Source organism: Pelophylax lessonae, assembly GCF_965119305.1.
Source record: "Pelophylax lessonae genome assembly, chromosome: 8".
Classification (NCBI taxonomy): Eukaryota; Metazoa; Chordata; class Amphibia; order Anura; family Ranidae; genus Pelophylax; species Pelophylax lessonae.
This window is the reverse complement of record NC_138775.1, coordinates 50199097-50211668: the sequence shown is the minus strand read 5'-3', so window position 1 is coordinate 50211668 and position 12572 is coordinate 50199097. Positions and strand designations below refer to the sequence as shown.

The following is a 12572-nucleotide window of genomic DNA, read 5'->3' as shown; positions in this document are numbered from 1 at the left end:
GAATCAAATAGAAGATAAAATAAACTAGTGTCAATGCATGTATGAGTGTAAAACTCATTACAGTTTTATTTAAAGAATCTTGAATTATTTCAACTTTTTACCCTCTGAGTTTTATAGTTTACAGAAAAAAAATTATATATATATATATATATATATATATATATATATATATATATATATATATATATATATATATATATATATATTTATTTATATTTTTTCCTTCGAGCAATAAAAAAACTTAAGAGGGTCTAGGCCCCTCCTTGCTCTACCCAAAAGCAAGAACAAAAAAATGAACATAAAATTATTTCGGGGCCATACACAAATACTGCACAGGGGGTAATTCATGCAACCTTTGAACTGGACCCAAGCACAGCAAAAAAAATGTCTACAGTGTATGTATGTATATGTATATATATATATATATATATATATATATATATATATATATATATATATATATATATATATATATACACACATACATATAAATTTACACACATATGCTATATGGTATATTTGCATCAGGTGCCATTAAAAATGAATGGCAATGCACATACACCTCACTGACGTGCCATGGCACTAGGTGTAAAGAGATCCTTTAATGATTTCCCCAAACTGCTTTAAATAATCACATTTGTCAGAAACCTGCAAAAATATTTTGTAACTCCACTGCTGTAGACTTCCTTAAAGCATACTCAGTTTCCCAGCAGTACAAACCCCCCCAGAAGAAAAAGCAAGCTGAAGTTTGCCTTTAGGGTTACAAACGCAGCAGCAGTCTTAAGAATATCCACTTATAAGATTACATTGTAATCTCTTGCCAACGTGGTGATGCAATATTTTCAGATTTCTACCTTGCTGGATGATGGCCAGAACGATGAATTGTTGCAAATACTTTACTGTTTGCAAACATAAAATAAATAGGGAAGTCGGTATCCTGCCAAGTACACAGGCATTTTTGGACATCACGCTTCAAAGTAAAGTCTACAACGAAGTCTAAGAGTACGCGTGTGTCCTTAGGTTATTGAGCGGGAGAATAAAAGGGGGATTAATCCAGGAGAGAAGGGCAAAGAAGGGGCTTATAGGTAGCGGTGAGACGGTTTTTCATACTGGGATGAAGGAGCTTAAAGTTCCTATAATGTTTGGAATCCATGGGGAAAACACAGCATGATCATCTGGTTTAATGCCATGTCCCGAGTAAGCCGGTGAACCAGAAAGAGTGTGGAATGGGGCCAGTTTGATAAACTAAATAAGTCTTTTAAAAATGTACTCTGAAATTACTTTTCAGACACAATAGCGTTCAACGTCCTCTAAATGGCAACGCTACTTTTAAGTTTAAGACTACATTACATCCGTATTTAGAGTGTAAATGATAACATGGTGCCAAGGTATGGTATTGCCAAACTGCCCCCTTCCTAGATGCACAAGCTTTCACCCCCTGAGAGCCGTAGGTGAGCTTCATGACACTCCAGTTGAAGCCTGCACAGCGCTCCTGTGTGGCGTGGCACAATTAGGCAAACCTGTTGGCTTGCCATCTATGGCCAGGGCATGTAGATTTGCTTTAAAGAGAACTTTTCGTTCTCATACAACATTAACTAGATTGGTAAATTGCCAGAGGTAGGTTATATATTGTTTTATTTTTTTTTTTTTTTTACATTTCTTCAGTTGCCCCATGGTTTTTGGCTTAGGCCAAATATATCATACATCCCAGGAGTCTTCATTAGTTTTTTTTTCTTTCAACTGAAGGGAGGAGGGGCTCTCTCAGCTAAGCACACCGTCCTGTCTGACCTAAGGGCAGATGGATTCCAGGAAGTAAATGCCGAATTAATCATCTACCTTACTCAAGATGGTCACAGCTAGAAAAGCTAGGGGGGATGTTTTTTCAAAATTATTTCTCAACAAAATAAAGCATGGAGACATGGATAAATGGGTGAGTTTGCTTACAATATTAAAAATGAATTAAATAGCATTTTTGGTTTGTGGTGCTCAGATGCAGCTGAATTCCATTTTATATCTTAAAGTTTAGGTTATTAATCATCAGGTTTGGGTTACGATAAAGATACTTTTTAGGATTGTGGTTGAGTTCAGGTTTGGGGGGGCTTTACCATTAAGGATGGGTGATTAAAGAGAAGAAAGCAGTGTTGAATAAAGTCAGGACTACACCAATATAATTTCTTTCAAAAACTTTAGTTTTAGGAACCTTTGGTCAATTTTCTAATCGTTAAATAGATGTTCATTATCGAACACAAGAAGAAAAATCTAAAGAGCAGGATGCAACATTTCTAACAGAGTACGTGGTTTCCGTTTGGTAAGGCCAGGTTCTGTGCAGGTGATTGCTGCTGTGGATCCACACCTGCAGATCTGTGCGGGTGCTATTAATCCTAATGGCGCGCCACATGCACTGCACTTGCAGTTCCCGTGTGGACTGCGATTCCAAAAATGGAGTAGAGACCTTTTCCCTGTGTTTCAGGAGGCACTGCAGCCCATTCAAATAAATAGGCTGCTGTGTCCATGCAAAACGTGGCTCGCAGAGTGCATCAGTGTGAACCAGGCGTAAAGTTCATTCACTCCAAAATCGATGGTTAAAAAGCAGATGGAGTTTTGAACTACTTTTGAAATACATTTATCCAACTGTCAAATGCACTGAGAGTTTTTGTACAAATGTATACTGGTATATACCTAGTTTAAAGCCGTAAGTGCTATTCAAACTATAGCAATAGTGGTCTGTCGGCTTTATACTTGTTCAAAGTTGGTATTAAAGCCAGAAATTTACATTTAATTTGTATTTTTAACAGGTAAGTAATATTCCTCTATGGACAGGTTTCCCTTAAAACTGCAATGGTTCAGTAAACAAAATATCAGCTAACAGTCTCAAATGACTCATCTCAGGGGTATATTTAAAAAAATAAAGTTTTATTACAGTTATTCGTCCTGTGAAACTGGGTGTACAATTGTACTGTAATAATGTGGCAAAAGGAAATGTTACTAGGCTATGTTTTCTCCAAGTTAAATGTTCTCCATTTATAAAATAGAGGAAATCAGGAAAATACCACATTAGAGCCAAAAGAAGAGGCAGGCTGATGATCAAAGTGATTATTTATTTCCTATGACCATCAGCACCACCTAGTGACCATAATGCAACATTTCATTGACTCACTCTGCATTAAAGAAAAACATTCAATATGGAGAATAATATCCTAGCAACATTTGTTTTCTCCCCTATTAACACAGATCGAACATGCGTGTAATTTTTCAAGATGAATACCTCTGCAATTATTTTTTAAATACACCCCAGAAAAATCCAATCAAGCTAAAGCCAACAAACGGTTTCTACCTTTCCAGTTAACCTGGGGTAATACCATCTCTGCAGCTACCAGATTTGGCTTATTTCTTCAAAAATAATCTGCAACATAAATTGGGTGATCGTTGCATTACTATATTGCAGGAACACTTCTTGTTTCCTGCTGCACACAAAAAGGGTGTCCGTCTTTGAGAAAGGTGGAACGCGTAAGCCAGGCATCCCATTTGCAGTGACAAATGGGGCAGTTAAACTGTGATTCAGTGATGACAGGCATGGGAGTAAGTCACATATGTGCAAGTCACAAGCAAGTCTCAAGTGTTAACCTTCAAGTCTCAAGCAAGTCCCAAGTTACTGTGGCGAAAAGCAAGCAAGTCCAGTCCCTGCTAGAAGTCAAGCAAGTCAAGTCATTTATTTTGGTCAAGTCACAAATCAAGTCAAAATACTGATCTACCCCGATTTTCACCTTTAAATCAGTTAAAAGTTTAGGAAAAGTTTTGTTTTATTTTCAACATTAACAAAACTGCTTAGTGTTTTTTTCTTGGTAAATAATAAAGAAACATTTGAATGCCCAAACAGCTCAAAATCCTTCGTCCGGTCATGTTTCAACACCACAGTCACTAAAAACATGTTAAGTATTTCCATTGTTAAACAGCCAGTGTCAAAAAAATCAGAACACACCGAGGTGTTTGAAGTGACTGTGGTGTCAGAAACATAACAGGCACATTTATTTTGCTTTAACACATCTTGAGAAAATGCAGATATTTAATAACTTAAAAAAAGTAAAGTCATTTAGAGTCATATGTCTCAAGTCAAAGTCAAGTCTCAAGTCATGAATACCAAGTCAAAGTCAAGTCGAGTCTTTTATTAATTTTAGTCAAACAAGTCTCAAGTCCTCAAACTAGTGACTTAAGTCAAGTCATGTGACTCAAATCCCCCACCTCTGAGTGATGAGATAATGTATGTCGCAAATTCAAACCAGCAAAGGAAAAAATAGGTAACTGCTTATGTTGCAAGAGAAATGGAAATTTCAGAATATCAAAATATTAATTATAGAAGGAAGAAACAAATGTACCAGAATGGGTTTCACTTTTACAGTTAAAGTATGACATTTCTGAACAAAGCTAAAGAAAGGGGTGACGCAGTTTATGATTACTAGGTTTCCTTCCGCTTATCAAAAGGTAGAAGACAAGCATTTGTTGTATTCTATCACGCTTCCCAGAAAATGATGCTTTCAAGATTCTCATGTAAAAGCATATTCTATGTAAAAGTCATCCATATTAAAAGCATATCTGAAGAGCTGAAAACTGACAGTCATTGGAAGTAAAAGTCAACCACCTCTTCATAGAGATGAAAACTATGAGAAAATTTTTGTATATCAAGCTAGAAATAATGCATCACAGGCAAAGCTGGGCATCAGAAATCAGGAAATCCACCTGAAGGACCCTTCTTCCTGTGGAACGCAACGGCACCTCATAAAAAACCGGCTGCATTAGGACTGAAGAATCGATCAAGCGGGTTCATTCCTCTCAAGAGGCTTTATACCTGAACATAATGAGCTCTTACAGTTGATATCACCATAAGATGGTTCTACCAGGGGACCTGGCCTGAAAAGAGCAATCATACCAGAAGTATGAAGATTTCTTCACCCAGTGTTCTAGTAGCTATACAAAAAACTCTTTTCACGCTATTGCGTAATGTTTATCCTGAGCAAAGGTTCAATTCTCGAAAGAATAAGATCACCATGCATGCCAATATAAAAGCAGGGAACAGGGTTTTTACTCCCGTGGTCCTGAAATTAGGCACAAAGAATATGGCTGTGGAATACTCAATGTTGGTCTTGGATAGGTAATTGGAATTGTAAGAACTGGCATATACTTTAGTCCCTGAAATAGTCAATTGTGGTGGAATAATTCATTAAAGCAGATTTATTGTAACCTCAAATTACTGCGATGGGTGCTGGCTTGGCAGGAGTCTTACTCCTCACATACTGTAGATATGCAAAGAGAAAGGTCCCAAACACTGCATACCTAGCAAAGCCATTAGTAAACAGGTGAAAGCAACCTCAAGCAGCTTCATCTAAAGCCACATCCCCAACACATTTCACCCTGCCCACATGGCAGGTGTGCAGTGTTTGGGACCTCTCTCTTTGCACAAAGCTGATTTTTTATTACAAAAATTACTAAGGTTAAACTCCAGGTGGAGACAAAAGACATTATTAAACCTATTACAGCAATAAATGTATTTTATAAAGAAAGCATTGTAAATACCTAAACTTGATCCCTCTCACAGACCGTAGAGCGAGGTCCCTCACACAGACCGTAGAGCGAGGTCCCTCACACAGACCGTAGAGCGAGGTCCCTCACACAGACCGTAGAGCGAGGTCCCTCACACAGACCGTAGAGCGAGGTCCCTCACACAGACCGTAGAGCGAGGTCCCTCACACAGACCGTAGAGCGAGGTCCCTCACACAGACCGTAGAGCGAGGTCCCTCACACAGACCGTAGAGCGAGGTCCCTCACACAGACCGTAGAGCGAGGTCCCTCACACAGACCGTAGAGCGAGGTCCCTCACACAGACCGTAGAGCGAGGTCCCTCACACAGACCGTAGAGCGAGGTCCCTCACACAGACCGTAGAGCGAGGTCCCTCACACAGACCGTAGAGCGAGGTCCCTCACACAGACCGTAGAGCGAGGTCCCTCACACAGACCAGAGAGCGAGGTCCCTCACAGACCATAGAGCGAGGTCCCTCACAGACCATAGAGCGAGGTCCCTCACAGACCGTAGAGCGAGGTCCCTCACAGACCGTAGAGCGAGGTCCCTCACAGACCGTAGAGAGAGGTCCCTCACAGACCGTAGAGAGAGGTCCCTCGCAGACCGTAGAGTGGCAACCACTATGAGTTCTGTTTCTAGAAAAAGATCCTGTCACGATCAGAAGTTGTACTTTTGGGGTTTTTTGGGAGACTACATGAAAGGTTCCTTTTCATATTTAGTTCAACATCAGAAATATTGTTTACCATAGAGGAAATGGGAAAGCTTCCTTTTCTGACCACCTTAAAATGCTAGATGTCTGACTAATATGTTAACCTATTGACTTTAATGTTTTCTGACCCATAATAAGCATGCAGATAGTGAAAACCAGAGTAAAGCACAAAGTCCTTATATGCATACTTTCTTTGAGGTGTAACCCAAAATATTAAGGCTCGATTCACACCTATGCATGTTGCTTTTCAGCATTTCTGTAGTGCTTTTTGCTTTGCCTTCCACGTTTTTTAACAACGATTTGCCTTTATGTTTTTTTTTTTTTTTTTAAAAATTTGTTGTTGGGTAGATTTAAAAACGCAAAACACAAATCGTGGCAAAAACGCAATACTTGAGTTTTGGATAAAGGTCCATTGAAGTCTATTACATGCAAAACGCTGCATTTTGCAGGCAAAAAAAGGCTCTGACCCTTTCCAAAAATGCAGAGGCACAAAATGCATTGATGTGAACGTGTTCCATAGAAACTCATGTTAAAAAAATTAAATGCATTTTTGCAAAATGCATGAAAAAAATGCATTAGTGTGAATCCAGCCTATAGCTAGAGGGTGAAAGGAACAGCCAGGAAGCTAGCATTTGCAAAATGAGAGATCAGTAAAAGGCAGTCCCAATGTATGTCTTAAGCCTGCATGTCATCTTCATACCTCAAGACAAAATTTTATTTTTGATAAAGGATAAAAACTGAGCATGATGGAAAAATGAGTTGCACAGAAAGGGGATGATTTACTAAAACTGCAGAGTGCAAAATCTGGTGCAGCTCTGCAAAGAAACCACTCAGCTTCCAGTTTTTTGCCAAAGCTTATTAGAACAAGTTAAATTTAGAAGCGGATTGGCTACCACGAACAGCTGCACCAGATTTTGCACTCACCAGTTTTAGTAAATGAACCCCAAAATGTCATTGGCTGGTATGTCTTAGGTGAACAGCACCTAGACAAGGGAACGTGGCCGTTAGGATTTGCAGCCTGGATGAAATAAAGTATTTCCATTGGGCCTTTGAGGCTACCCATCATATTATTGGGTCAAAAGGGCCGGAGAGAATTGTGTAACTCAATGCAGTGTTGCTGATTTCAAAAAGCAGAACAAGGGGCAATAAAAGCTCATGTAGACATATCAAGGTACCACTGAGTCACATTAAAAAAATAAATAAAAACCACACAACAGCTGTAGCAAATATAAAGTGACAAAGTCACTTTAATCTTTATATACCCTCCCCATATGCACACATGCACCCCTTGAATGGTCCTTTCCTTTAAATCACACTTTTTATATTAGGACTTTAATCTCCGCTGTGCAATAAAACTGTAGGGGAGTTTCCAATGTATGTACCATCACCAATATTCCCAGGAACTGTTTAACCACAAAGCTGACCGACAACACTCACGCTGGGTAATTCAAGAGTTTTTTAGACTGCGTTTCAAGCTTATTTTATATACACTGAATAAGAGTCCTAAAAATCCCTATGAAAGACAAGCAAAAGTTAATTAAATAACAGCATGTTAATTCAATCTTACCATTCAGCGGTTCAAGCTATTAAATTAACTTACAGAACAGAAAATTAAGTGTAGCCAATAAAAAAAAAAACCTGAACAGAATATAATATGCTCCATATTAGGGTTAATTGTTTCACAATTAATTTTCAGAAGATTAAAATATTTTAGAGTTACAAAAACATAAATTGCAGATTGAGCGTGTGATTGAGGCATAGATTGCCAAGATTAAACCTCATTGTTTGCCTGAAAGAGAATTTTATTTCCTTCAGAGATAAGATAAAAAAGAAAATATCGATTTTATATATTGAAAACGCTGAACATTATTCCAACAACGAAAATGTACAAACAGTGCAAAAGAGCCAGCAGCCGACAAGGACCAAGAAAGATTTTACTGGCCAGTAAGAGGGACAGTCTTGAACCTTTTATTATACCGGGTAATGTAATACCAATGGTCAAGCAACATAATGTGTGGGTGGCCGGGTTGCTCTTCTTGGTGGCCCAGTTGCCCTAGACCAGGGATCCTCAAATTATGGCCCTCCATCTGTTGCGGAACTACACATCCCATGAGGCATTGTAAAACTCTGACATTCACATACATGACTAGGCATGATGGGAATTGTAGTTCCTGAACAACTGCAGGGCCGTAGTTTAAGGACCCCTTTTTTTGTCTGGCATTACATGAAGTTAATAAAATCTGTAAAATGATTCAGTTTTGCTTTAGAAAATACTTATTGTCTGGCAGTTATGCAACTCTAGAGCAGCAGAGGTCTCCAAACTTTTCAGTATGAGGGCCACATCGCATATTTTACAAACATTTGAGCACAAAAAAATTTGTTGTATATAAAAGTATCCCCCTATACTCAGAAGTGCCCATCAGATTCTCCTCTTACATTCATGAGTCCCCCTTAGATCCAGGAGTGAATAGCAGATTCAGGTCTTACATTTATGTGTGCTAAACAGAGTCCCCCCTTACATCCAGAAGCAACAATAAGAGTCTCTTATATACAGGTGTGCCCAGAAGATTTCCCTCTTACATTCATGTATGCCTAGCAGAGTAGTCCTTTACAGAGTCCCCCTACCACCCATATACATGTGAAGAAGGGTCAAGGCTGGCTGAGTGAGAGTTAATGTGTTGGACTCTGTATTAAAATACACAGACCAGCACAAACTGCCAGCTGGGATATTATCCCAGACCGTTGCTGCGGGCCAGATAAAATCTAGCAGTGGGCCATGTGTGGCCCATAATAAAAGAAAATAAAGTGCAGCGCTAAAACATAAATAGTGCATAAAATCATTAAAAATGTATTAAAATGCACATAAATAGAGTCCATAAAGTCCTTAAAAAATGACTGATTTCCAATTTGAGAAAGGGAAATTAGTAAACCACCACTGCAACCGTGATTCCTCCACCACGGAAAATACAGCCTCTCACCTCCTGTATTCGACCACTAGGGGTCACAACACTTTGCAGCAGTAATGAAGACAGCCAGAAGATCTAGGTATCCACAGATTTCAAAGGATCTCAAAGGACTCACATATGGAAATCCGGAAAAATAGATAAAAAAGATCTAATGCTCTCCGTTTAATAAGGACATTACAGGACGCCGGTAGTCATGTATCAGGAAGTGGAGGGGAATGAGAATGCTCCGCCCCCTCAGCCCATAAACCACAATTTGAGTTTGAAGGCCCCTGCTCTACAGGTTTCATTACATTTTGAGTCCATGATTCAGGACAAGTAAAGAGATTGAACACCTTGGCTGTGCAGTAATAACACTGGGCCAACATTGACGGTAGAAGACAAGCAAGAAATTGGCATTTTCAGAAGCCACTAAGGAATGGTATTTTATTTGGGGGGGGGGGGTGCAGCTATTCATGTGTATTCTTTATTAATTCATAGAACACATTACGCACAATCTATATCAATAAGCTGATAAAGTGTCTGTAAACACAGAGTACCAACCTACAGGAACAGGAAACACAACTTAAAGAAAGGGGCAAACTGATTTCTGATACATGTATGGTTAGGGCAATGTCTTTACCGGACTGCCATCCACTCTGATGCTATTTGGCAAAGTCATGGAGGCGCACAGCTCTTTCAAAGGGTAAAATCAACTTTATTGTTAAGCACATGCACAGACTAATCAACCTAGGATGCTCCATCTAACATGTTTCGCCCCCTACTGCCACTTATTCATAGAGCTTTTCACTTCAAATGTTAACACCAAAGCAGAAGATATTCAAGCTACACATCAGTGTGTAAGTGGGCCTCTCTCCAAAATGATACACGAGTTTGGAATGTATTCAGACCACCCACATCTGTTAGATTTGCCCAAATCCTTATAAGATCAGGTTTAAAGATCAATTTCTGTGGTGAGATTTAAGCACTGATCATTTTTGCTGAGGAGAGACATGTTGACTTGCAATGCATCTATAATAGTCTCCACATGCAGTAAATTCATAATCTACAGAAATGTTTCATAGCTGTGTTCCAGTTGTCTACTGTTTACATCAGTAATCTAAAACTCCATATTCTGCTGCAGTTTTTATTTTTATTTGGTTCAGAAACCAAGTTCTTCCCGCTAGCTAGAAAATGTCAACATTCACTTGTGCATACTGCTGGCTCGATCTTTCTGATTAAAGGCTGGCATCTTGTGTGGTAAGGATGCAAGTACTATGTACCAACAGAGACCTCCAGTCTCTGACAGATGGGCAAATATTCACTCTATTGCTTTATTTATGTCTCTCTTAACAGTCCAGCACTTACTAAACAGCAACCTCACTGACTAACGATGCAACCTAATGAATTATTTATGGGCAGCAGGAACATCTCTCCGAACAGAAACTAGCTGCGCCTAAGGCCACAAGCCAAGTTCTCAAAGGGTTAAAAGGCAAAGGTAAAGGCTAACAAGAGGCAACAAACATTCAGTAACACAACAACAGCTAGGTTCCAGGGCTTTCATAATCCCTTTGGATGCATTGCTTGGCAGAAAAGCTAATGAGATACACAATAGTTCTTCAATATACTTCTTAAGATAGGACTTTTGTTTCCTCATAACTGGTTTCTGAGAGCTCTAGGAGCCACTTTATATTCGTTATGAGCCAGTGACCTAAAGTACTGATGTCAAAGAATAATCATGATGGCCAGTGTCAACGAAGTTCTTATCTGCTAATGTTCTAAAAAATGGTCAAAGCCAAAGCCAATTTCCCTGATTTCTGCTGGAAAACAACATTTCAATTAGGCTTTCCTACATTGTTAAAAAAAATTCCGCTCATATCTACGGAATTGGCCAAAATTTGAGCCATTGGGTGGCCCTGGTGGCACCAGCTAGTTCAACAAACTTCTTTTGAGGGCACAAGAGGGAGTCAGGGCTAATTCAATAAAATAGCCAAAATTGGAGATTCCATGACCCACATAGATACTTCCATCTATGTGTGTACAGCTAAGCCTTTCCTACCCTGCCCTTCACATTCTGCTCCAGTCCTGGCCGGTGCTCCTCTCCCCGATTAAATGATGTTTAGAGTCAATCAATCCACTTCCTCTGAGCCCAGGCTGTCATGGACACTCCAACCCTCAGGGTCATCACAGCGGTCTGAGTTCACAGAAGAATGATGCAGAGAACAGCATTCACTTCATTATGTGAGAGCCCTGCAACATCGAAGAATTCCCACCTCTAGAAATAAGGGCAGCTCAAGTCAAGTTACCTGCAGTGGCATTACTGGTCTGTACAATGGAAATATTTTACAAATAGATGCAGGGTGGGGCAACACTAACTCAATTTTTTTTTTTTTTTTTTTACAGTGGGGGGGGGGGGGGGGGGGAGGTTGACTTTTTTTTTTTTAAGTTTTAATTGCCATCTTTTTCTCCACTGGGGAAGATTTTCTCTCACTTCTAGTCCCGAGCTCTCGCTGTCACTTGGGGGGTAAGAGGAGGGTATGGGAATTCCTAAAACACAGAAAACAATTACAACCCAGGAGTTAAAAGGTTATGCTTCAAGTTCTTTGTTAGGGTTATCAAAATGTATTTTAAATAAAGTAGCTTATACATTCTAAAAAAAAAAAAAAAAATACATCCAAGTGGATGCAAGAATATAACCTTGTGGTTAAGCCCCTTTGCTTGTCCTGAAGACTCATGCCAATTACACAAATAAAATGTTGCACCGCAGCTTAGAATATTATCAAGCAGCACTGTATTAAATTAGTCGTTAGTGATCCAAATCATATTGATCCGATTGCGCACACACAGCCTCCAGAGTTTAATTCTTAATTTAATCTCAGTCTCATGAGTGAATCCAGCGAAGCAGGAAAAAACACAATGCTATAGAATTGTATTATGCACCTTGCAGTGTGCAGCGTTCATGGCAGGAAAACTGCTTAAATAAACACAGGGTTCATCATGCACGAGCCACCCAGCTGAGGGACCACCGGTGCTTCACCGTCTCACCCGCTTTGCCATTTCCTGCCTTTTCTGTGTAGTTATTTTTTCTTCTACTTCGTTTACATTTAATTCTCTCGGTGTTATCTTTACTCAGTGACATGAAGCAGAGTGCATCGGAAAAACTACACTTCGCAGATGAGCAGAAGCCTTGAACTGTCTTATTCGCTGGGTTCTGATAACTGCAAATGAGGACGACGTAGCCAGAGGCAAGGCGGAACTGATGCCTTTGGGGAAGGTTTATGGAAAAGAGAAAGAGGTATCATGGGGAAATTTCCAATGAAAATCTAGAACAAAAAAAAAAATCAACATT

At 39.4% G+C, this 12572-nt stretch overlaps 1 protein-coding gene across 2 annotated transcripts in view; it reads right to left on the bottom strand.

The window, feature by feature from the left end:
* PTPRG (protein tyrosine phosphatase receptor type G) overlaps nucleotides 1–12572 on the bottom strand; it is a 776809-nt gene that overhangs the window by 424121 nt on the left and 340116 nt on the right. The window lies entirely within an intron of this gene.